This window comes from Polypterus senegalus, chromosome 13 (genome assembly GCF_016835505.1).
Source record: "Polypterus senegalus isolate Bchr_013 chromosome 13, ASM1683550v1, whole genome shotgun sequence".
NCBI classification, from domain to species: domain Eukaryota; kingdom Metazoa; phylum Chordata; class Cladistia; order Polypteriformes; family Polypteridae; genus Polypterus; species Polypterus senegalus.
Window position 1 is genome coordinate 84512597 of NC_053166.1, and position 23847 is coordinate 84536443.

At 38.6% G+C, this 23847-nt stretch overlaps 1 protein-coding gene across 10 annotated transcripts in view; it reads left to right on the forward strand.

The window, feature by feature from the left end:
* Window positions 1-23847, forward strand: part of cxxc5a (CXXC finger protein 5a) — a 316967-nt gene that overhangs the window by 45170 nt on the left and 247950 nt on the right. The window lies entirely within an intron of this gene.

Below are 23847 nucleotides of genomic sequence, written 5' to 3' on the forward strand. Positions count from 1 at the left end.
TTATTGAACTTCATCATTACCCCTCCTTACACATACAGAATAGTAATTCTGTTTTATTTACATTCTGCTCAAAAACGATCGTTATGTGAGAAAATGAGCTTACCTGGTGGTTCATTTAAAGCTTTTCCTTTTAATCTATAGACAGGCAAGTTTTGAATTCTTGTGCAAATGGCATTTATGGCTGTGATAATTCTTATTGTAATTACTCCTTGGGCACCACGGTAGCACAATGGCTAGCACTGCCACATCACAGGTTCAGGAACCTGAAATAGACAATCCAACAAATAGAATTCTACATCAAGTTTGCATATTTTCCCCCAGTTTACATGTATTACAAGTGTTTAATTCTAAGTCCAGGGGACCAGCAGTAGGCTGGTACCCTATCCAGGGTTAGTTCTTGCCTTGGTTGATGTTGATGTGATAGATTTAGGTTCCTCTGGGTAGCCTATACAGTGGTTTCCAACCTTTTTTATGCCCTGCACCACTAGAAACTTTTTGATTTATGTTTGCACCCACTACAAAAGTAAATTCACATTTGAAGATGAAGAAGTCAAACTTCTAATTTTTGAATCACAAGTTGAACCACATACGGTATTGCAGGTGAACAAATTAAAATACAAATTAAGTTTACAAATGAAATATGTCCTAGACTCTCGATTGACGATCCAGGGGTTGGGGTATCCACAATGAAATGACACACCTTCAACAGTCGAGGAGTTTGGGCAAATGGAGGACCCCGCGAAACAATTGGTGTCTGTATGCCAATAAGTAATGAAACACAGTCGACGAGCTTTGTCCCCCGATAACACCTGCACTGCAGCTCAAAAACAGACGTGCCGCACAGTTAAAATTGCTGCACTACTCACAGGACCGCCAGTAGGAGAGATGGACTGAGTGTAAGCAGCAGCTATTGCATCCAATTAAGTCCCCCTTGCACCCCACTGGCAAAAATGTCAATCAGACCTCAAGCTCAGTGATGTTTTACGAACAGGGCTTGCACAGAAATCAATACTAGACCTCACCCTTCTCTATGTATCATTGCAAGGTCCAAATTCCATTCTCTTATTTGCCTTTACAAACGCTTCGCCTGTAGCAGGGAACCTGCGAGAAAGTGTAGGTGACAATTGCATGCGCAATATTTGTTTCTTTTCATATCATAGAACAGGAGCACAATAATGACATACTGCAAGACACCAGTTATACCACAATAAAGTTGGACAACGCAACTCACTCATCTTTGGTGAACTGTGATGTAACCTGCCTCTTTGTCACACCCCCTGAAATGTCATCTTGTACTCCCTGGGGGTGTGGGCACCCAAGATTGGGAACCCATGCCCTAATAGAACAATTTAGTTCAGAAAAGGATGTATAATCTCTTTTTTATTTATGATTAAGTTTAACATAACAAAGTAAATGGTTCTGCACATTTTTTCTTCATTTTGTATATAACACTTGAGTCACAGAATTGCCAGAACAATCATTTTGCTGCTTATCTTTTATTATTTTTTACTTTTTAGATTTATTTTTATAATTTTGTTCCGTCACTCTGTAAATTTGCCATCATTGTAGAAAATGCGAAGTAATAATTGAGTATGTTTGGGAAAATAACAGTGATAAGTTACCATGGTCATTATTTTGCTGTTTTTCATTAACAGCTTACAGAAGCAATTGTGATATTTGGTTTGCAGGTAACTCTTGGTACCATTATATATTACAATTAAAGTTCTTCCCTTACTAACTCAATAAATTGTAACAGTAAAGGAATACATGTATGATCGTGCCATAAAATCAAATATTGTAGAATACAGGCCATTTAGACTAGTGTTTTCTTTGTGAAACTGTGCTAATTAAACACTTTTATCTTTAGTTAGTTTTCTCATGATGCCTAATTTTAGGAAAAGAAGGATAAAAATAAATTTGAACTGAAAGTGTACATGTGACCCTGAGATGTTCCTTCACAAAACCTTTTTCTAAGCTTGAGACTTTCTCATAAAGCATGAGCACAAAGTAAGCCACTACTGTATATAATAATTTATTTGAAATGGAGTGTGACATTTTTTTAAAAAGTCACACTTTATTTCAATTAATCCACATATAGCTGTCATCTGAAATTTTGTCCATATGAAACTAGCATGATGGCAAGCAACTTGTAATAAGGAGAAGTGTATATGCCATGTGGTATGACTACCATTTTTCATGCAAACCTAATGATGCTTTGCTTGTATATAACATGTGTTGATTAGTTACATTTTGACAACATTTAAAGTGGACTGGCATCTGATTATTGAGTTGCATATTTTTTAGATATCAGAATGCAATAGGATAATTACATTTGTCCATCATATATTGGGATATCCAGTGAACCGACTCTTTGTCTTTGAGGGCAAATACAGTGTAGGGGTCCTAGGAATCTGCCATTCCTGACTAGACATGTTTGTGCGCTAAGGAAAGACTTCTGACCTTGTACTTCATGGTATCTTACAGGAGGTGCTGAAAGATTGTGGGGTTCTGGGACTGCTCTGTGCCATTTCCTTCCTGTATTATGCAATGAGAATTGAATTCATTTACATGGCATTAAGTGAAAGTTGTTTAAAGTGTGCATGCAAAGTCTTTTCACCATTTTCATAAAATGGGCATTGCATTAAAGTCAAGACTGAAAGAATATCTAGTCCTGAAACCTGAGGACTGCATCTTTTCTTTTACAAGATATATTCTTGACATCATCATGCAGTCTTTACTGGGGTCTTCATCACATACTTGACCAGTTTGCAGGGTGGTGTTCAACACCACAAAATCTTAGATTATGGTCCCCTTATGAAAGAGAAGTTCTTTCTATTTGCAGGTGTTTGAGATGGGAGGAGCTGAAGGGCACATGTCTCAGGTAGAGGAGTTTTATGCATCTTGGGCTTCATGAGCCGTATAGCAGTACAGTAGGTATAGTGGACATTGGTGGTGACTTTAAATTGGTAAAGTGACCCTATAATGGAATAGTTTGCTACCTAACATCTCCCTTTGTTTCTTAAATAGACTATACATCACTATATAAAGGGTAAATGCATTCAGATAAATTGATGTGTTCTATCAATATGAGGTGTTGCTGAATTTACTGGAGTCAAATTGCTTTAAATTATGTGCACCTCTATTAGAGGCAGGCTCTCTGTATGGGGCAGGGGGACACCTCAAGCTGATCAAGACTGCAGTGCACTTATATGGGTGAACCAACCCCATATCTGGGATAACATGAGAACCTGTAAATATAACTTGGCAGTCTGGAAAAAAGTGAGGGACAAAAGAAGTATTTTCTAGGTAGAGTGAGATGATGATTTGAGTACCTCAGAAGATTTGTGTTTCAAGGCTATAATCTATAACAGTAGCTCAGAAGAACTGGATGATTCACAAGGGTGCCAGTTTCAGGATTTATTTGTTTTTATGTTATGTTGACATGTATCAGGTTGGAAGGTGCTGAAGTAAAAATGAACTGAATGAGTTATGCCTCAGTAGGACACTTGGTGATCTTTACCTGCCTCATCATTATCACTTTAGACGTGTCTCACACAGACCTCTTTCAAGTCAGCCACAGCATCTGTAGGTGTTCTTCTCAACCAATTTTTATTAAAAAGGCAAATTATTTTCTATTTTTATATAAGTTCCTTGCTTAATTACGTATTGAAATATCACTAGAAGTTTGCCTATGAATTTGTCTCCTGCAATATAGGACTTTCTTTCGAGTGCCCTATTAGAGAGCCCAAGAGACAGAGCAAGGAGTCTGAGTGTCTGGGCTTGTGAGTGTCCTGGATAAAAAACAAAATCCAGGCTTTTAATGACCTCTTGGGTACAGCCATCAGCAGTGTGTCTATCTGTGGAGAGAGTGTCAACCTTTTCGAGAGGTTTACTTACTTAGGCAGTGACATTCATGTCTCTGGTGACTCTTTCTATGAAGTCAGTAGACGGATTGGGAGAGCCTGGGGGGTCATGATTTCGCTGGAAAGGGGTGTGTGGCGCTTCTGATATCTACGCAAAAGGATGAAGGTCCAAGTCTTTAGAGTCCTGGTGCTCCCTGTCTTGCTATATGGTTGTGAGACATGGACGCTCTCCAGACCTGAGACAAAGACTGGACTCCTTTGGTACTCTGTCTCTCCGGAAAATCCTTGGGTACCATTGGTGTGACTTTGTGTTGAATGAGCGGTTGCTCATGGAGTCCCGAATGAGGCACATTACCTGCATTGTGAGGGAGCGTCAGTTACAGCACTACTGCCTTGTGGCGCGTTTTCCAGAGGGTGATCCAGCTCATCAGATCCTCATTGTTGGGGACCTGAGTGGCTGGACCAGGCCAAGAGGTTGCCCCACGTAACACCCAGCTGTGACAGATAGCGGGTCATTTCCGGAAGGTGGGACTGGACCAGGTGTCTACCTGGGGGGTTGCCAACTGGGATCCCAAGCTTTTTCTTCACGTAGTGGGTGTGGCAACACACTGTACCAGTACATGCTCCCTAACTTGACTTGACTTGAATATAGGACTTTGCCCGGTAGCCAGTCATATATTACAGTGTTATGTTAATAAAGATGTCTTCTTTTGGTTTCTGTATTAAAATAAATGCGTACTTACTTACTTAAACAAGTATTCATGTAAATGGGCATTACAGAATCACTTGACAGAATGTGTTTCAGCTACAGAAGGAAGTGGGAGTTAAAAAAGCACACACACACATAACACAGGAATGGCACCCATACTAAACACAGAAAGCTTCCTAGTGTAGAAGTGAAGATAACCCTTGGCATCTTTCAGACAGCTTTTCTCAGAGTTTGTTGGTTGATAGTTTGTAATTAAATATTGCACATTGCAGTTTAAAAGCAGGAGTTGTCATTACTGTTCTACGGGAATGTGGAGTTTTTGTAGCTTCAGGCCTATTAATGTGCTCAGACCTTTAAAGGTGGCTCAGAAAAGGTACACAGAGAGGTAAATTAGTTCAATGCCTATAATGAGAATTTCTAGCGACCATTGCTAATTTCCACCAAATGCAAATTTGAATATTACAGGATATGTGAGAGATTAAATCATATATTGTATACCTAAACTAAATACTGCAAAAAGACAAAAAATATTTATTGGACTATATCTGGAAAAAAAGTAAAAACCACATAAATATAGTACAGTTTTTTTACTGATAGAATTAGTCCGTTGGGAACAAAATTCCAACATGAATCCCGGGACAGGGCCTTGAAAGGGAGAAAATAATCCTCATTGGAGAATAAGCACGGTTTCCCTCAAAAGAAATTCACAGCAAGATTGCAATTGGACAAACATCTATAGATATTGAAGCAGCGGGCTTACAGAAATTGCATCCTGAGCCGAGGGAAATGGGAAGGTTCAAAGGGAGCTCACGCAATGAACGACCTTTGTGGGTGGGTGGGGGGGTGGATGCAGATCGGAAAGTTCAGAGCAAGCTAATGCCATGATCCAGGAGAACTCAGACTGCGGCCAATTGTGTGACATTGCTGACTGGAGCAGAGAATAATCTGTGCATGCCTGTTAGAGAAGAATGGGAAGAATGCTGAGGCTTCTTTGGGGGCACTCCGACTTGGCAGTAACCTTCAACAAGGAAAAGTCATTCACAAATGTGACAAAATTAAAGTAAAAAAATCACGTATATGGACGTCTCTCATTTCATCCAGATATAAAGCGTCTTGCAATGTTAGCCTTCTTGTTTGTGCATGTTTTTATTTCTACTCCTGTAACTGTTGTGATGTCATCCTTTACCCCAAAATATTGGCTTTTTGTCTGGTCTGGGATGTCCTGAAGGGAATATATTTCTTCCTGATCTGACATGTGACCTGTCTTTGCAGGAGTCCTTTCAAGGCATGAATCTATTGACAAAGGCCACAAAAACCTGAATGATTTGAAGGATGACATTTGCCTTAAAGTACTCACGTTTCCTGTGGATTTAATGTGTTCTTTTCTATGAAAAAATGGTGGCACATTGAGCACCTACGAACGCCCCTTGACAGCACACCCTATGGGGTTATAGTTTCGGCTGAACCATTCATCTTAGTCTCCTGTTGCTTGAACATAACATTTTTTAAAGTTTAGGACAGTAAGATGCCCATTTGTTTTCAATTAAACCCCTGAGTAGGATTTTATGCATTAGTTATTATTTTGATTGTTATTTTATTGTTATGGGAAATTCAACATTTAGACCCAGAGGGACACATTTATATCATTAAACAAGTATCACAGTAAGTAAAACAATATTTTAAAAATCTTATTATTGGAACTCAATGCATTTATGTAAAGAGATAAAAATAAGTAAATGTTGATTTGGCTTGAAGTAAAACAGGAAGAATGTGCAAAGCACCTTTTTATCTGGGTGAGTAAGTTCTTTCTGTCTGTTTGTCTGCCTGGTGACATACGAAGAGAAAGATTCTGTTGAGAAAACCAAAGTGATATAGAAAATACAGGCTATTATATTGCAGCAAATCTCAACTTATGTCACAAACTTGCATACTGCAATTTTCTAAACATTGATTATGAATTTGATTGTGTTAAGAGATGCGCTTCAAGCACTGTGCCATAAATAGCAAATTAACCTAATTGCTGTTTCATCCTGATTGGTTACAAATACATGGATGCACTGTAATTTTTTGAAGTAATATAAAGCTATACTGAGGTAGGTTTTCTATATCTGCTGTATGTATAGTAATACTGACTTCTTTGGTTCTGTTTTTAAAAACTTTACAAAAAGCAGACAGGTAGTGTGGACTGAGTATCCCTAATCCAAAACTGCAAAACAGGAAATGCTCCAAATTCAAAACTTTTTAAGTGACAACATGATGCCACAAGTGAAAAATTCCACACCAGGTGTCTGTTTATAAGATTTCTTGAGTGTGAAAATATGCTTATGCCAAAAAGTGGATGTGAATACCATATGTTTAGATTCAAAATGGATTGTTTCAGTGTAGGATGGAAGTGTAGGGGGCTCTCAATAAAAGTTTAGAGCACTACAAAGCAACTACACACAATTGACGATCTGGGAGTGGAGAGAGTGGGAGCTCCTATGAAGCATCAAGCGCTGTGAGATATTGATGTACAATCAGCGATGCAGGGTATATGTGAAGTATCGATTGCCACTAAGCAACGGAACATAGTTGACCAGCTTTGTCAGCTAAGTGGCACTAGTAAAATTACAGATGACTGGAATGTTACTGCTTGCTGTTAACAAAAGGAGCTTTATTTTCTCTAGATGCCCTTATTGCAGTATGGGTGCAGTAAAATGCTCTGATTACATTAGGAGAACAGGACACTGCTGCAAATTGCCTTTTATGCTGCCAGTTTTTTGTTTTTTTTTACGCTGGCAAAACCATGTTATGTTTTATGTATGTACACCCACACCATGCAAAAAATGAATGTAGCGACTCGGCGGTCGATCAATGACTTTCATCACAGCAGGCATGATAAAATGAAAGTTGGCTGAGATATTCCTGACCTTTCAGCCAGTTCCCTGAGAAGTGACAGCAAGTAGCCGATATAAACTGACGAAAAACAAATGAAGTTCTTCAGTGCAAATACGTGACATTTTCTGTCATGAAGGAGAACAAAAATACAGTCTGTACATCATATTTATCACTTTAAGGTTTAATGTGTTTGTCAGGTCAATACACGATATATCATTGATATGAATTATTATATTCGTGAGTCATCAGTTGGGTGGTTTGGCTGCTTTTCCCTCCCTGATCAGGGGTGTCCCCAGGATATCTCATTATGTATATGTAAAAATTTGAAATCTGAAAATATCCAAAATACATCTGGTCCCAGGCATTTCAGATTCGGGATTCTCTACTTCGACTAAATATTTGAAATGATTTCTTTATTAAAGTATTAACAAAGGGTATAACAGATTTGAAATGACTCATTAGGGCCAGCAGATATGCTGCCACATTTATTAAATGACACCTTTTAATTTCTTTACAGTCAAGGGGGTATTTTAAAGAACTGAGACACCCCAGTTAGGAAATGGTATATAAATATTGCTTTTTGTGGAATACTACCTTGTTTAGCTGGTGGCCTACACTCTGTGTTTGTGTGAATGTTGAAACCTGGACTCGTGATAATCTATTGTGAGTGACCCCCTGCTTATAAACTGAGGCCGGCTTTGGTATCCAGAGCAGTCGGATTCCCCAGCAACTGACTCTGCTTTGTCTAAACCTGTTTTTAATGCCGCTTGCTTTATAGCAGCTTCTGGCTACAATAAAGGTCCTGATCTTTGGGTCTTTTTTACTTCTTATTCACTGCCTGTACTCTGATGGTGTGCAGTCTGGTTACAGCACGTGTTTTGTTTCTCAAACTAGGTTTTTTATAGAAGTGTGCTGTAAAAACCGAAGCAATATTAAAGCAAACATACATTACTTCAGCAAAAACATGTCACTTAGGGTATTTGTGCTCTAATAGACCAGAAAGAAATCCTGGTGTAGTTTGGGATTCAGACGATGCTTGTGTTTCCAGTGAGCCTTTATGTGCATCAGGGGGTGTGACCATGTGACTGGCTTAGATGCCCAAAAGGCCCCCTTACCTGAGCGGGTCTTGAGGATTAGAAATATGCGCCCTCCAGCTGAGAAGTTCAAAAACGCAGAGTCAAACAGAAACGCTGTCAGATCTTAAAAGAAGGCCCATTGTAGGGTTCTGGCAATTGCCTCACTGAGATGGGCAAACACAAGGCCTCTGTGACAGAGATGCATAGAGCGTGGTAAACAGATTGAAGGTCAGAGTTGGGAGTTTAAAAATTCCAGCCAGCAAAGGAAAGGACAGTGAAAAAAAGAGAGATAACAGACAGAGCAGACCGTATAGAATGTGAACAGCTGTGCTAAAGTGGGGCTTGCTTGCGATTGGATGCATTGTTCTCGCTTATTTCCTCAGATTGCTTTAAAGTGGCACAGTAAATTGTGGCAGGCGCTACATTTTAAGGCCAGTGAGTTTATTTTATATTCAAATGATTAACTGTTTTAGAATGATAATTGAAAGTTTACTTGGTTGTTTTGTTTACTCTGAATGAACTCAGTTGAATGTATCGAGAAAATCAATGGGTTTAAAATGAATGTAGGTTATATTATATAGCTTATATTCCCAATTACATGGGGAATAGATGATACAGAAATGTATTTGAAGCACAACCTCTGCAGCAGCTTTCTTGAAATGGACAAAATGGAAAACTTCCATTGGAACTGGAGAAGGCAGTCAACTTGATTAGGCTCACACTTTAATGAAAGCTTGTACAAATTTAGGTTTAAGAGTTTTCTCGTTATTCTATCTAGCTACCTAGCAATGTTCAAAATGCTGTCAACTGGTCAGTAAGGACAGCTTTATTAGGAAAATTGAGGTCTGTTTGTCACTTTTTTCTGTCAATTTCAAGTGATTTTGTGTACATGTGTGATTCTATCTTCTTTGTGTCTGCATTGCTAGCCCCATCAATTGAAGAATCTAAAAAAAGGCTTTTCTAAATAATCTTTTCATAATTAAATTTAATTTTTAAAGTCATTGCTCATCAAAGGCGTGCATATATGTTTTTTAGTGTGGAATGAACAAATATACATACCATGCTGGAAATCCCGCTCACCGGTGGCTTATGAAGATAACATTCAGGGAACAGAAGCAAATGCCAGAAGGACACATGTGGGTGTTTTCCTTTTGCAATGTCAGCCCGGCTTGTTTGCATGCCTGGTCTTCAAAAGCATCCTGCCTGGTGGAAATCTATCATTTACATCAGCCTTGCCCTTCAGCTTGCTGTTGCCAGTTTAAATAGTTTGCAATCCCAGGTCAACTTAGGATGTGTGTCTTGGGTTCATTTCATCTGTTGTCACAGATGTTTTGTGATGTCTCCAGAGTTGGCTGTAACGTATTTAACAAAGAAGAGGACAATAACCTGGGTGTTATAAGTGAAAAATTCATCCAAAAATGCATTTCAGTCAGCTCATTTTACAGAGGTGGTTTGATAAGAAAAAGGCTTCTGCTGCTTTCAATTTCTTGGTGTTTTCTGCCTGATGTTCTTTGTAGGGTAGGCATGATGTTGGAAGAATGTCTACCTGTCAGTCATCTAAGCTAGTTATGTTTGTTGATGTATCAATATTTTTTGATGAAATTTACATTTTCCTTCTTGCCTGGGTTTTTTGCAAATGTTATCATGAAGTAAAACAATTTTTCTGTAGTTCTCATAAAATGAATCACCTTAATTTCTCCTGTGCAGGTTTTTCTTTTGTTGCAAGAAAATCACATTGAACTGTTTTGCCCCCAAAGGTTATTTTGCATTTTTTCAGAGGAGTAAAGATGATGAGGGATGGTCCATGTCAACAATCTTTATTTGCTTGTTGCACTGGAAATATTTTTTCTCAATAGGAGTGCAATTTTTATTATCTGGTAGCACATCGTTTAATCTGCCTTTGTGCAGTTGAGAAAGTCTATTCTAGACACCAAGGAATTTTCATTTATAATTCCTTACTAGGCCCTGACCCTGAATTGGATTGGAAGGGTTTGGTAGTGGGTGAATGGGTGCTATTTGTCGGTGCATACATTTAGTTTTATAATTTGCTTTCTATTACTGTCATCTTTACAAGTAATCTAACCTTTCTAGCAGGCTATTAAAATAATTACAAATACGCTCACTAAGTTGCACTTTTTATTCTTGAGTAAATTCACACTCTTACACTAAGAAGTAACTCTTACACTAAAATGTAGCCTGACCTATTTGTAGATGTTTTCTATCTATTATGTAAACTAACTTTATTTTATTGGCACCTTTCTTTCATCCTAAAACACTTAAAATATACAGACACATAATATAATTATTGACATATTTTTATTGCAGGAGCAAACACAGGTTAAGCTGATGTCATATTACGCATCTTCTGTTTGTGGGGTACGTCAGATTTGCCTAACACTGTCATTGACCTTGTTGCCATGTTAACTAACTGAAAATCAATGGCCGTGTTGCGTTTCGGCTTATGTGCCAAGTTTCTGGTGCAGTTGTGCTCACCCCTTTTTTCTGACAGCCAGTAGCAGGGTTGCCTGATGGAGCCAACGGTGTGCAAAGATTTAACATCAACGGTGGGTTCAGCTTTAATGCGCAGAGTTAACATCTATGGTGGGTTCAGCTTCAGTGTTAGTAGGTTTTTGCTTTTTTACGTTCTGTCATGGTATTTAAAACATGAGACACCAGACAGATGAGCTTCTGTTCTGTTTGTGATTCCTCAATGCTAGTTTAAATGCATTGTACTTCTACATGAGCACTGGTTGTCAGCTCTCATGCACAGAGACCCCGCCCTTATGACTAATGATTAAATCAAACCTGTTTGATTTTATCAGATTGAGTCACACACTAATTGGAGTGAGTTGCTTGGCATGTTTCATTAGGTGACTGGGTTTGTGCGAGTCCCCTGCCAATTCACTGAGATTATTTAAATGAAGGCAACAACTGAAAAATGCTGCAAAAGTCATGTAATATGAAACAGCCTTTAAATGAATTGCTCAGGAGTTTCATCCATCCATTCATTATCCAACCCGCTATATCCTAACTAATAGGATAATCCAAGCCAACACAGGGCGCAAGTAGGGAACAAATCCCGGGCAGGGCACCAGCCCACCGCAGTTGCTCAGGAGTTGATAGTGGGTATTGAGTAAGACATGCTTCTGGTTAGCTCTTTAAACTCGAAGCTGTACTATATGTACACCATCCTTCCAGATGCTGCCTGCTGTTGACCATGCGCCCCACATGTGGCTTGCACTTGCCTCCATCTTTTATTCTGAATTGCCTGTAAGTAATATCAGTTATTGACATATGATGTGACACTGGTGGATGTGGTCATAGGTGGTCCCTGCATCTGTGTAACATTTAAGCAGTGAACCCTTTTACTTGAGGATTACATCTCTTCTGAATGTTTACTTGTTTTAGTTTAATACTTCAGCATTTTGATGTTTGGACTTAAACATTCTTTGTTTCAAGTGTCAAGCTACCATGTTCCACGTTTACTTAAAAGCTGAACTTTGTTCACTTTAACATATTGGTCTGTTCTACTAATACTTCGAACCATGCTTTGACATAGTTCCTGCATTTTAATTATGTGAAATCCACCTTAACCTAGGTCATCAATCGTTTGACACTGCCATGTTCTCCATCCTCATGAATGGCCCTACTCTCACACAGGATCATATTAGGGACGTGTATGGACAAGGGAAGCAGTAACAACTGAGCTGAGAAGCTTTAAGTAATTTTAAACAGACAGGTGGTGCGCATGGTTTGCACAGACATCATATCTTTACCAATGTTTTAAAGAATACAAGCTAAAATATGCACTTAAAGCAGTTAGTCTGACTGTCACACAGGATTTTGGATTTGAGATAAGATAGTAATGCTGGCGACACTGCTTCTTTTTACTCCAAGTTAATGTTTGTTTTTGCTTTGTGTTGTTATCGTCTATTTCTTAAAGGTAATAAAACTAACAAGTTGCCTTATGCAAACTCCTTTGATGCTTGTTTTTCATGGCAATCATTATCACTTCTACTATAGTGTATACTTACTAGAGTGAGGTCAGCTCAACTGAGCTTTACTGAGTACAGATGGCTGTGATACAACACAAAATAATGACACAAAAAATTCACTCAAAATAATCCAAGAAACTAACCAACTGTGCATATTTTGATGTTTTCTGCCTGAAATTTAATGTTCTACCTTTATTTGAAAATTATATTTTTATTTTTAAAATTCAGTGTTTATTGTAGTCCAGTTTTCAGGAAGGCAATTGGCAAACTTTAGAGGAGTCTGAAACAAATATTATATAGGCAACCAGCCCCATACTCAACCTAACTACACATTGATTCATTTTTTTCCAGCAGACGGCTGTAGAAGAATCAACTCTCCTCCCTTTAGGTAGTCCCTTACTCAACTGCGTATTCACTGTGTACTGGAATTCAGCTCTCTCTGAAATGCACTCGTAGCAACACTGCCAGATGTACAACTAAAAAAGATGCTTACATGAGACCTTTTAAGGTACAATATATGTCAGTCAGTCATTTTCCAACCCACTATATACTAAAAAAGGGTCACGGGGGTCTGCTGGAGCCAGTCCCAGCCAGCACAGGGCACAAGGTAGGAACAAACCTGGGCAGGGCACACACACACCAAGCACAATTTAGGATCAGCAATGCACCTAACCTGCATGTCTTCGGACTATGGGAGGAAACCCACGCAGACACGGGAAGAACATGCAAACTCAATGCAGGGAGGACCCGGAAAGCGAACCCAGGTCTCCTTACTGCAAGGCAGCAGCACTATCACTGTGCCACCGTGCTGCCCTACAATATATGTGGTGATTTTAAATTATCTAGAAAATTTAACTAAATTTCATCTGTATCTTTAAGTCTTGGACATCTCCCACATACTATAGTTATGGAATTATATACAGTATATAAAGGTATTGTAGTGGAGAATTATAGTAAATAAGATAAAAATAAAAATGTATCTGGTAGAATTAAGACAATATGTATACATTATTTGCAAGAGTTTATAAGCTCGAACAAAAAATAGTCACCCCTGGCTAAATCTTTTCTAATAGCTTGTAACTCCTCTGTGAGACTGAAGAACATATGCAATTCTTTCTAGAATGGATGCCACCAGTTTGCAGGTGTATCAATCAATCAATCAATCAACATTTATTTATATAGCACATATTCATACAAAAAAAATGTAGCTCAAAGTGCTTTACAAAATGAATAGAGAAATAGAAGACACAATAAAAGATAAACATAAGTCAACATTAATTAACATAGAATAAGAGTAAGGTCCGATGGCCAGGGTGGACAGAAAAAACAAAAAAACTCCAAAGGCTGGAGAAAAAAATAAAATCTGTAGGGGTTCCAGACCAAGAGACCGCCCAGTCCCCTCTGGGCATTCTACCTAACATAAATCAAACAGTCCTCTTTGTATTTAGCGTTTTCATGGAAGGACCTGATGATGATGGTCACGTAGACTTCTGGCTTTCAGTCCATCATTGTTGGTGCATCATGATGCTTTGAGTAGGTGGTGGTGGCGCAGGCCGCCACCACAAAGAAACCGGAAAAAGAAACAGAAGAGAGAGTAGGGGTCAGTACGGATTTTAGAGCCACCATGAATAGTTATTATGAAGAATTGAACATACAGAGTATCAGGATTAAGTTAAAGTGAAGTTATAAAAAGGCCATGTTAAAGTAATGTGTTTTCAGCAGTGTTTTAAAGTGCTCCACTGTATTTGCCTGGCGAATTCCTATTGGCAGGCTATTCCAGATTTTGGGTGCATAACAGCAGAAGGCCGCCTCACCACTTCTTTTAAGTTTAGCTTTTGGAATTATAAGGAGACACTCATTTGAGGATCTAAGGTTACGATTTGGAATATAACGTGTCAGGCATTCCGATATATAAGATGGAGCAAGATTATTTAAGGCTTTATAAACCATAAGCAGTATTTTAAAGTCAATCTTGAATGACACAGGCAACCAGTGTAGTGACATCAAAACTGGAGAAATGTGTTCGGATTTTCTTTTCCCAGTTAGGATTCTAGCAGCTGCATTCTGCACTCGTTGCAAGTGCTTTATGTCTTTTTTGGGTAGTCCTGAGAGGAGTGCGTTACAGTAATCTAGTCTACTGAAAACAAAAGCATGAATTAATTTCTCAGCATCTTTCAATGATATAAGAGGTCTAACTTTAGCTATGTTTCTTAAGTGAAAAAATGCTGTCCTAGTGGTCTGATGAATATGCGATTTAAAATTCAGATTACAGTCAACGGTTACCCCTAAATTTTTTACTTCCGTCTTAACTTTTAATCCTAGTGCATTAAGTTTATTTCTGATAACCTCGCTGAATCCATTATTGCCAATTACCAAAATTTCAGTTTTCTCTTTATTTAGTTTGAGAAAATTACTATTCATCCATTCAGAAATACCAGTAAGACATTGTGTTAGTGTATCGAAAGAGTCGGAGTCATCAGGTGCTATAGATAAGTACAGCTGTGTGTCATCAGCATAGCTGTGGTAGCTCACATTGTAACCTGAGATAATCTGACCTAACGGAAGCATGTAGATTGAGAATAACAGCGGACCCAGGATAGAGCCTTGTGGAACACCATATCGGATATCATGTGTGTATCAGGTGTAGGTGACATCAATATTCATCTCCTCTTCCAACACCAAATCATGCTGTTTGGTAAGATTGGTTGGATGGCCGTGCCGGTGTTTCACTTGTTGTTCCAAATAGATCCATAGACATTCTATGGGATTTACATTTAGGGATTTTGTGGGACAGTCGAGATATGAGACTGCTTCAGAATGTACTTGGTGCCAGTTGTCATATGGAAGACTGAGGTAGCCATTCTGTGTTTACTCTGGAGATGAAGTACAAAAGGTAACACATGGTTTTCAAGAAGTTCAGTAAAGCCCTTCTGGTTCATGTGTGTCATCACCTTATAATTGAAACACCCCTAGAACATCAGAGAACAGCATCTTGCACACAGCCCTCATGGAAGGCTTCATGACATTTTCAATGTACCTGTCATCTCACTTCATTTGAGAACAAGCCAAAACATGATTCATCAGACCAGATAACACATTTTCAAGCATCAGCAGTCCAGTGTTTGTTGCACTACACCCACTGTAACCATGCAACTTTGTGAACAACTGTTAGCAAGGGCCTCTTCCTCGCTATTCTGATCCAGATATTCACGGAATACAGTTCACTTCTGAGTTTGGAAATGGCGTGTTGTGGGCCTGCTGTGACTGTCTGCAGCAGTTCTTGCCTGGTGGCAGAGCTGTTTACCATCACAATGTGAGACACACAGCAACGGACACTTTCTGTGAGTACCATCTTTCAGCCGCAGTTCTGGTGACAATTTGCAGTTGACTGTGATGTATGTCACTGCTGGAAATAGGCTTTAACACTTCTGCAACTTATTGCACACTAAGTCCTTTGGCACAGCCAATTACAATGACCACTTTTTACCAATCATTCAGGTCTGTCATGCAACCCATTTTTCACAGAGAGAACCAAACGCACATGGCACACCACTACTCCTCGTCACACTCCCAACACCATAGCATACAACAGAGCTATTTATAGGACGGTATTCAGAGCGGGTTGCCCTGTGTTGGCATCTGAAGTATGTATCACCTCTTACACGGGCAGTGACTAATTTTTTGTCCGGTGAGTTTATTTTAATAATACTTTCTGTGAGTCAAGCTAACAAGATGATATCTAAGCACCCAGGGCCTCCATTTGGCTCCCGTAATTAAATAAATTAAATGTATTTCTGTTCACAAAACGTATAAAAAGCATTTTTTGGCAATACTTGCCAACATCTTTTTTTAAATTGACAAGGTGAAAACATTGGCCTTAAAGAATAAAAATTAAAGGCCCTCCTAAGAAAGTTAGACTTGATGCTGTTTTTGGGTGGAATACTGAAATTAAATATTGAATGCAAATTTAGCTCTTGTAAATTCAATTTAAACTAAATATCTACAATTTACAGGTATGAGTACTTTGTTTACATGAATATGAATTACTTGAACAAATAATATTGTTTTAATAGTAATTAATTGTGATTTTTCATATCTGCACAGCTGCTTATCAATTTCTTTGCCAACTTTTAGTTTCAGTAATAATGAGTTGAGAGGACCATGAGCACATCCTTACAGTATTGTGCACAAGCAGGGTCCAGTTCAGGAAAAATCACCAGTTATTTACAAAATAACATAATAACATCCATCCATTATCCAACCCGCTATATCCTAACTACAGGGTCATGGGGGTCTGCTGGAGCCAATCCCAGCCAACACAGGGCGTAATGCAGGTAACATAACATTTCTAAATCCACCTAAACCATTCATTATAGGCAGCTGGGGAAAAGCAGCATCCTTTACCTAGCCTGGCAGCATTGGGAGTGCATCAGTAATCAATCCTAGACAGAGCCCCCACAATTTTGCAATGCCTCTTCTGTCAGTTTGTCTATCTGCTTGTTTTGTCCATATGTCTGTTAAAGCTGTTATATACATTTTTGGAGAAAAAAAAATTATTATAAAGTAAAAGCTATAACATTGCTTTTGTCAAAGCTATTAACTTTATATAGCTGTGGTAAAAACGTGGACAAATCTGCACTGATATGCCTTTTCTCTTGTTTGTCTGACAAAGCTAATCATGATGTCAGCAAGTTGTAGTGGACCTAGAAGAACTGGTTTATGATGAAGTCACAAAATTCACAATGACAGCTGGCTGGAAAAAAGAAAAATAATGTAACCACTCTCTAAGGGTTGTCTAGTAGGGCCACAAACAGCTGTGTCATTCCTCTAAATATTTCTGTGCAGCCCCCGGTCTCAGTCATAAGGTGCTGGGAGAGAGGGTGAGGTTGGTTGTGATTGCCTCTGCAATTGACTAGACCATCACCTCATGATCTCCTGGGTTTCCAGCATAGTTGAAGTTTCCTCTATAACTTATTGTATAAATCCTGAACTGTTAGAATTATTAGTTAACCGGGGCTATAATTTGCACTTTGATATATAAATGTTTGAGCAGTTTTTAAGTTTATTGGAAAGTTTATCCTTTTGGGCAAAACACAATAGTACTTTCAGATATACCAAACTAGGGTAGGGATGGGCTATATAGCAAAAAAAAAAGAACTTGATTTATTTTTTAACTTATGGACAATTCATGATATATTTTAATATGTCGTCATAGAAATCACTTTTAACTATTCTTGAGAAAAACAAAAAAATACAAAATGAAAAGGTTGTCCACATTTTGCTAACTGCAAACACAAAGATATCTTTCTTAGAAGTTTAAAAACATATTTTTATTTTCATTGTGTAAGAGAACTTGTTTCTGTGCAGACTTTTACGTACTTTCTTTTTGTAATTTGTTTTAAATTTGCAGCCCACATTCTTCTTCCTTTGTAAATTTTCCCTAGTGCGTGCTTGGTGTCTGTGGGTGTGTGTATGTGTGCGCGCGTCCTGCAGTGGGCTGGCGCCCTGCCCAGGGCTTGTTTCCTGCCTTGCGCCCTGTGTTGGCTGGGATTGGCTCCAGCAGCCCCCTGTGACCCTGAAGTTAGGATATAGCAGGTTAGATAATGAATGGATGGATGGATGGGTTCTTCTTCCTTGTGACTTTGACAGGTCGTTTCTCATCGCTTGCATGGATCTTTCCCTAAACTTGGCGGTTTCTTTACAACTTTTTCTTTTTTTTGCAGCCTACACTGCTCTTCCCTAAACATTCTGCATACCTTCACATCAGGAAGTTCTTTTTTTTAATACAATTATAGGCAGGGCTGGCCCTATCATTTTGTGGCCCTAGGCAAGGGTTTGCTGTGGGGCCTCAAGTAGCATAATGCAGTCATGCATTTTGTTATTTATATGTTTCATAAAAAATAGTCCACCTTTGAGGTGCAGGTAAAGAGGAGCTATAAAGCTGTCCAAAGTAGGAAACAGCATCTCTTTAGCTTCTGGCTGCATCTGCTACCACTAAATTTAGGGTTTGGGCAGAACACAGCACAAAGAAACCTTGAAGATTCTTTTGTAGTAGTCTTGACATGCACACCTTTGTTGTCACCAGTGTCGAATGATTGTCCTCTCAAATCATCAAAAGGAATATTTAGCTTCTCAAGTCTGTTCAAGGCAAGAGAACACAAAATTTCTTCTATTGTCTCTATTGCTAGAAGGAATCCCATAAAGTGCTGTGTAATCCTGGGTACTTCCTCCATCATGACAATTTTTTAATTAGTGTTGCTTGTGCCTCATGGCTAACACCAGGTGTACAATCCAAAACAATGGAGTAATATTTGGACTGCTTGATGCCACTCACTATACTGTATGTTCAATTACCTTCTCATTTATGGAATTAATGAGCAACATTTTGAATTGTTCCACCAGTGGGTGCTGGTGCAACTCTCAACGTGTTCTGTATGCTGTTTCATAAATGCTTTTTTCTTGAAACGAACAATGATAATCAGACTCATTAGACAGTGAATGAAAAAAGTGTGCTACAAGGATTGAATACAACAAACTTCCTATATATGTGGGAACAAACTTTATTATTATTATTATTATTATTATTATTATTATTATTATTATTATTATTACCTGAGAAATAAGTATTAGCAGTCCTAGCCCTGTTTTGTTTCTCATATGCAACGAGTCGTAGAGATTTCCAATTGATTGTTTGATACATAATTTGCAGATGAGTTGTCTTTCATGTGAAATGATTGTTGTGGAATATTCCATAGTGTAGAGAAATCCCTTGTGTGGATTACCAAACAAAAAATTTAATAATTAGCAAGTACAGATAAATATTATTAATCTGGCCCCACCTTTCTAAGTATGTGTGCTTTATATTTTATTGCAACATTTTCTCAAAGATAGGTAAGCACGTGCCACTAGTTATTAATCATAGTTGAAAGTTTCCTACCCGCCAACCCATAATGAACAGATAAGCTTCCTAAACCAATGTCACTCTGTTCTGTCTACACACCTCTAATATAAATGAACATTTTTTTTCTTTTATATACAGTGAGGATATATTTCCAAGAAAATCTTTGACGTGCAATTTGGGCCTCTCACGTAGTCTCTGCTTGTAAGAATATACAGTACCATTGTGTTCTAATGGTCTTGAATGTGACTGACTAAAAATTCACAAAGAAAGGAGCCATGTAAGGAAAGTTTCATTGATCATAATATTGAAGTGGTGTATTCATAAAGTATTGCCATAGTCACAATGCTCTAGAATCAGTGCATTTAGTATTTGTGTGCATGTTTGGAAGCTATATTACCCAAGGCATACTATTGTTTAAGAATATCAACAATTTAAATTTTAGTTGCACAATCCTAATTGAGGCTCTGTGTAAAATCTCCTTGTTTGTGCTATGTGAATATGTTTGTTATTCTCTTTAGTGCCATATATAAACACAAAGCATATTGGGGACATCCATCCATCCATTATCTAACCCGCTATATCCTAACTACAGGGTCACGGGGGTCTGCTGGAGCCGATCCCAGCCAACACAGGGCGCAATATTGGGGAAAGCGCCTGTCAAAAACGGTTGTGGCTAAACTGAAAAAGGCACAAAAATATTGATACTCTGTTACTAGTTCTACTTGAAATTGATATTAAAATATGAAACAAGCACAGTGGAAATCTTATTCATCTTTGCTCTCTTAGCAACAGTTATAAGTGTAAAAAACTGAAATGGCATCATAGTATAAAATAACAGACAGTATTAAAGTTAAAAGTATATCATTAATCAGTCCTTTTAAGAAGATATTTTTACTGTATGCCTCCTGTGTCTCAAGATTCAGAGTCCAACACATCCCAAGGAAGTCTGGAAGTCCAAGGAACCAAAACAGCCAGTTGAGGGCCAGCTGTCTCCTGAGTTTTAAAGAATAGTTTTTCTAGTTTTAGGTCATTTTCTGAAAGTGAGGAAGCCAAATCAGTTGAGGACATCTTCATCACCTCTCAATGAAACTTCTTTTTCAAATTTGGAGATCTGATTCTCAGGTTGCAAGGTCAGGGGTGGTTGTCCTTGGTCCAAAAACAACATGATTATTACAAGTACACACTTTCCTCAGCCATGTCTCACCTTCAAAGCAGTTGCAAGTACCTTTTTCCCTACTACTAAATCTGAACGTAATTAACTATGCCCGTGTACACCAGAAAATGTTGAACTGCATGCAGGTTTTGATTATTTTAAGAGAAAACGTAACACAGAAAGCAGATATTTACACTGAAAACAGTGATCCATTTACAAGATGGCTACTTAAGTTTGCTATTATCTTTTATTTAAATGTAACTAAGAATATTTTACAGTTAGACGTGTTGATGGTAGAAGATGAGAGAAGTGGCAATGTTGTAATGTTTATTTATTATTACTATCAGTCCTGCTTAATTATCTACTGCAACTGTACCATTTGTTTTGATATCAGGCCTTTTACATTAAGGGCTTTTTCAATTTTGGTTTAACCCTGCTGCTATTAAGAATACAGCATGAACAATAAAGTTTACTCTGCAAACATGCCAAGCAGATACCACCTGAAGAAGTGTTTGCTTAGCAAATCAAGTAAATGTTTGGTTCTTTTGTTAAATTTCACAGGGAAAACAGATGAAACTTCTTCATTCTCAAACTACATTTTGACCAAATGATCAGAAACCTACCTTGAAAAATGATTTTCTTTTACGCTGCTGCTATATTTCTACTGTAAATTTAGTCTGTCAACTTTGAAAATATCTGTTTTCATGATAAAACATATCATTTGTTCATTTATTCCTCTATTCATCTGTCTTCTTAAACCCAGTTTTCCATTATAGGATCACAGCGAGACAGATTAATGCAAGCAAGTCAATTATACATTAAGAAAAAAGATATATGTTGCATTTCCCCTTAATTGGAATATCCCAACAATGTATCAGTTATTGTTTCTCTTGCATTAACTATGTGTTAAACAAATTTAGTTTGTGGCATAACTGATGGTATAGGTGTAGACATCAAGTCTAGAACTAAACTCCAAAATCCATACCTATGTGGCAGCACTGGCTGGGCGCCTTCAAAAGTTGCGTTATCTTTCTGTATAGTAAAGTGTTTTCAGTTTTACCCCTTAGGTGTGTTTCTATAATATACATTCCTGTCCTGAAGATGAACATTTCAGAAACATTGATTTTTCAGTCACTCCAGAAGTGATATAAAACAAGTGGATTTTCTTGGCTAGTGCTGCCTCACATATCACCCGTTCTGGAAAAAGAAAACAAAGCGGCACACTGGAACTTCACTCCTGCTCTCCTTTCATGGATCTGTGATGGTCCAAATCTGCTCCATTCTCCCTGTTGTGTCCGCAGAGTCTCTTGAACCCAGAACTGTCGATAGTCATAGACCTAGATGAGCCAGGCAAATGAGGACACATACATTCAGCCCACTGTAGGGGCAAAGGTGACAAGTGCTTTCGTTAAAATTCAAACAAAACATCAAAGTGCAAATAGTGCAGTGCATAATCCGTAAATACATAAACCATAAAAAACAAACATGGTGTCCATGTGGAGGTTAAAATATGCATAATAAGTATGTCCTTAAAAAGAGGTTAAAAAACATGGCAGGAAACGTTTCTAAAAAGTTAGCCCTCAGGGCATCTTTTTAAAATCAACTTCTACTCTACTTAGACCATGCATGTTCCTGCAGTCAGAGGAGACGTCCCTTCAACAAGCACATCCAACCTTCTTCTATAAGCTCGGGTCACGGCTATCAGCCTGGGCTTCCAGCACTGTACCGCACCAAGCCTCATCTCGCTCCTTCCAACTCACACTGCCACTCCCCGGCCTTATGTGGGAGCAAGTATTGGGTTACTCCAGCAATCCTCAGAATTACACAGTTGGAGTGGCCCGCTTCAGTCCCTTGAGAGCCAGCCTTACTCACCTAGAGCCAATCCTCCCGGCTGCCTGCCTCCTTTCCGCTATACTCTGGCGACCCCCAATCCTGCCATTTCCATTATCTTTTTTCTTTTGTTTCCTCTTAACCTCCTACACATTTTTTCTTCCTTTCTCTATCTCTCTCTCTCTCAGCCATGCAGACTCCTCTTATATAGGCTTGATTGGGCGTGTATGTGACCCTCTGCCCCCTCCAAGGTGTGAATGCAGCACCTGACTAATCTGCTCGCATTTGCACGTGACTTGTGTGATCAGCCAAGTACCACAGTCTATCCTGGTGCAGCACCGTCATGCGCACATCTGCAGTCATTCTAAGCCTGCACACTCTCGGGACTCAAGTATTTATTTGCCCACCTGTTCTACACCACTGGCCACTTATCACACTCCTCTCCCCTTAAGGCCGCCAGCTGCATGAGAATGCCCCACACTCCTAACCCAGTGCAACTGGTGGCCCAGTTCCGTGATATGGCCCTGTCACTCAACTAAAAAGCACTAAAAAGCCCCTGCCCCTATGATAAAACAAAAACAAAGCCCCTGTTCTAAAAAACAGGACATTATCAGAACAAGAACTTTAAAAGACAATAAAATAAGCAATAAATAAACAGCCAAGTAAAAAGTTAAAAATTCTAAAATGTCCTTTTCTGGCTTGAGTCTGTGGGATCCTTAAAAACAGTATGGTTGCTGTTCTTCCTCTGCTCTTTGTTCCTCACAGCCACAGCTCATTCCACCACAGCTACCATTTGTGACGGTCCAGGTTGAAGAGGATTTCAGTAGCTACAGGGGAGTGTATTCACCAGAGCTGTTAGATGGTGATGTCATTGTATCCATTAATAATAGTTTGTGTGTGTATATATATAAAAAATGATAAGTGTCTGTGGCTGTATGTCCATCCAGGTGCTAAGGCTTTGAAGAAATATTTAAAAATAGACAAAATACTTAAAAGAAGGGTCAAAAGACAACAGTATGCACTGCTATGTGTTGGTAGCAACTTTCTTGCACTTGATCAGGCCACATGAGCAAGGTTTGTAACTGTAATGCTAATGACTATTAACTTTGCATGGTGGATAATTGATGAGTGAAAATAACAAAAAATCAACATGCATGTCGGGAAACCAAAGCCTTGACATGACTAGACTAGAGTTGCTAAACCAGACCAATGTGGTACCGACCATCACTGCGTTTTCCCTGCAAAACACTTTGACAATAAGAGTGGTCAATTCAATGAGCAGTGAAAACGGGCAGCTCTATCCAAATTGGAAAAGTCTGCTGCAAGTGAAAGCAATTGGGCGTCTGTTATTACACCAGTATAACTAGGAAACTCAGGCACAAAATAAAAAAAATTAGGTCTGCATTGACTACTTAGATTTCAACCTCATATACAGTAGCTACT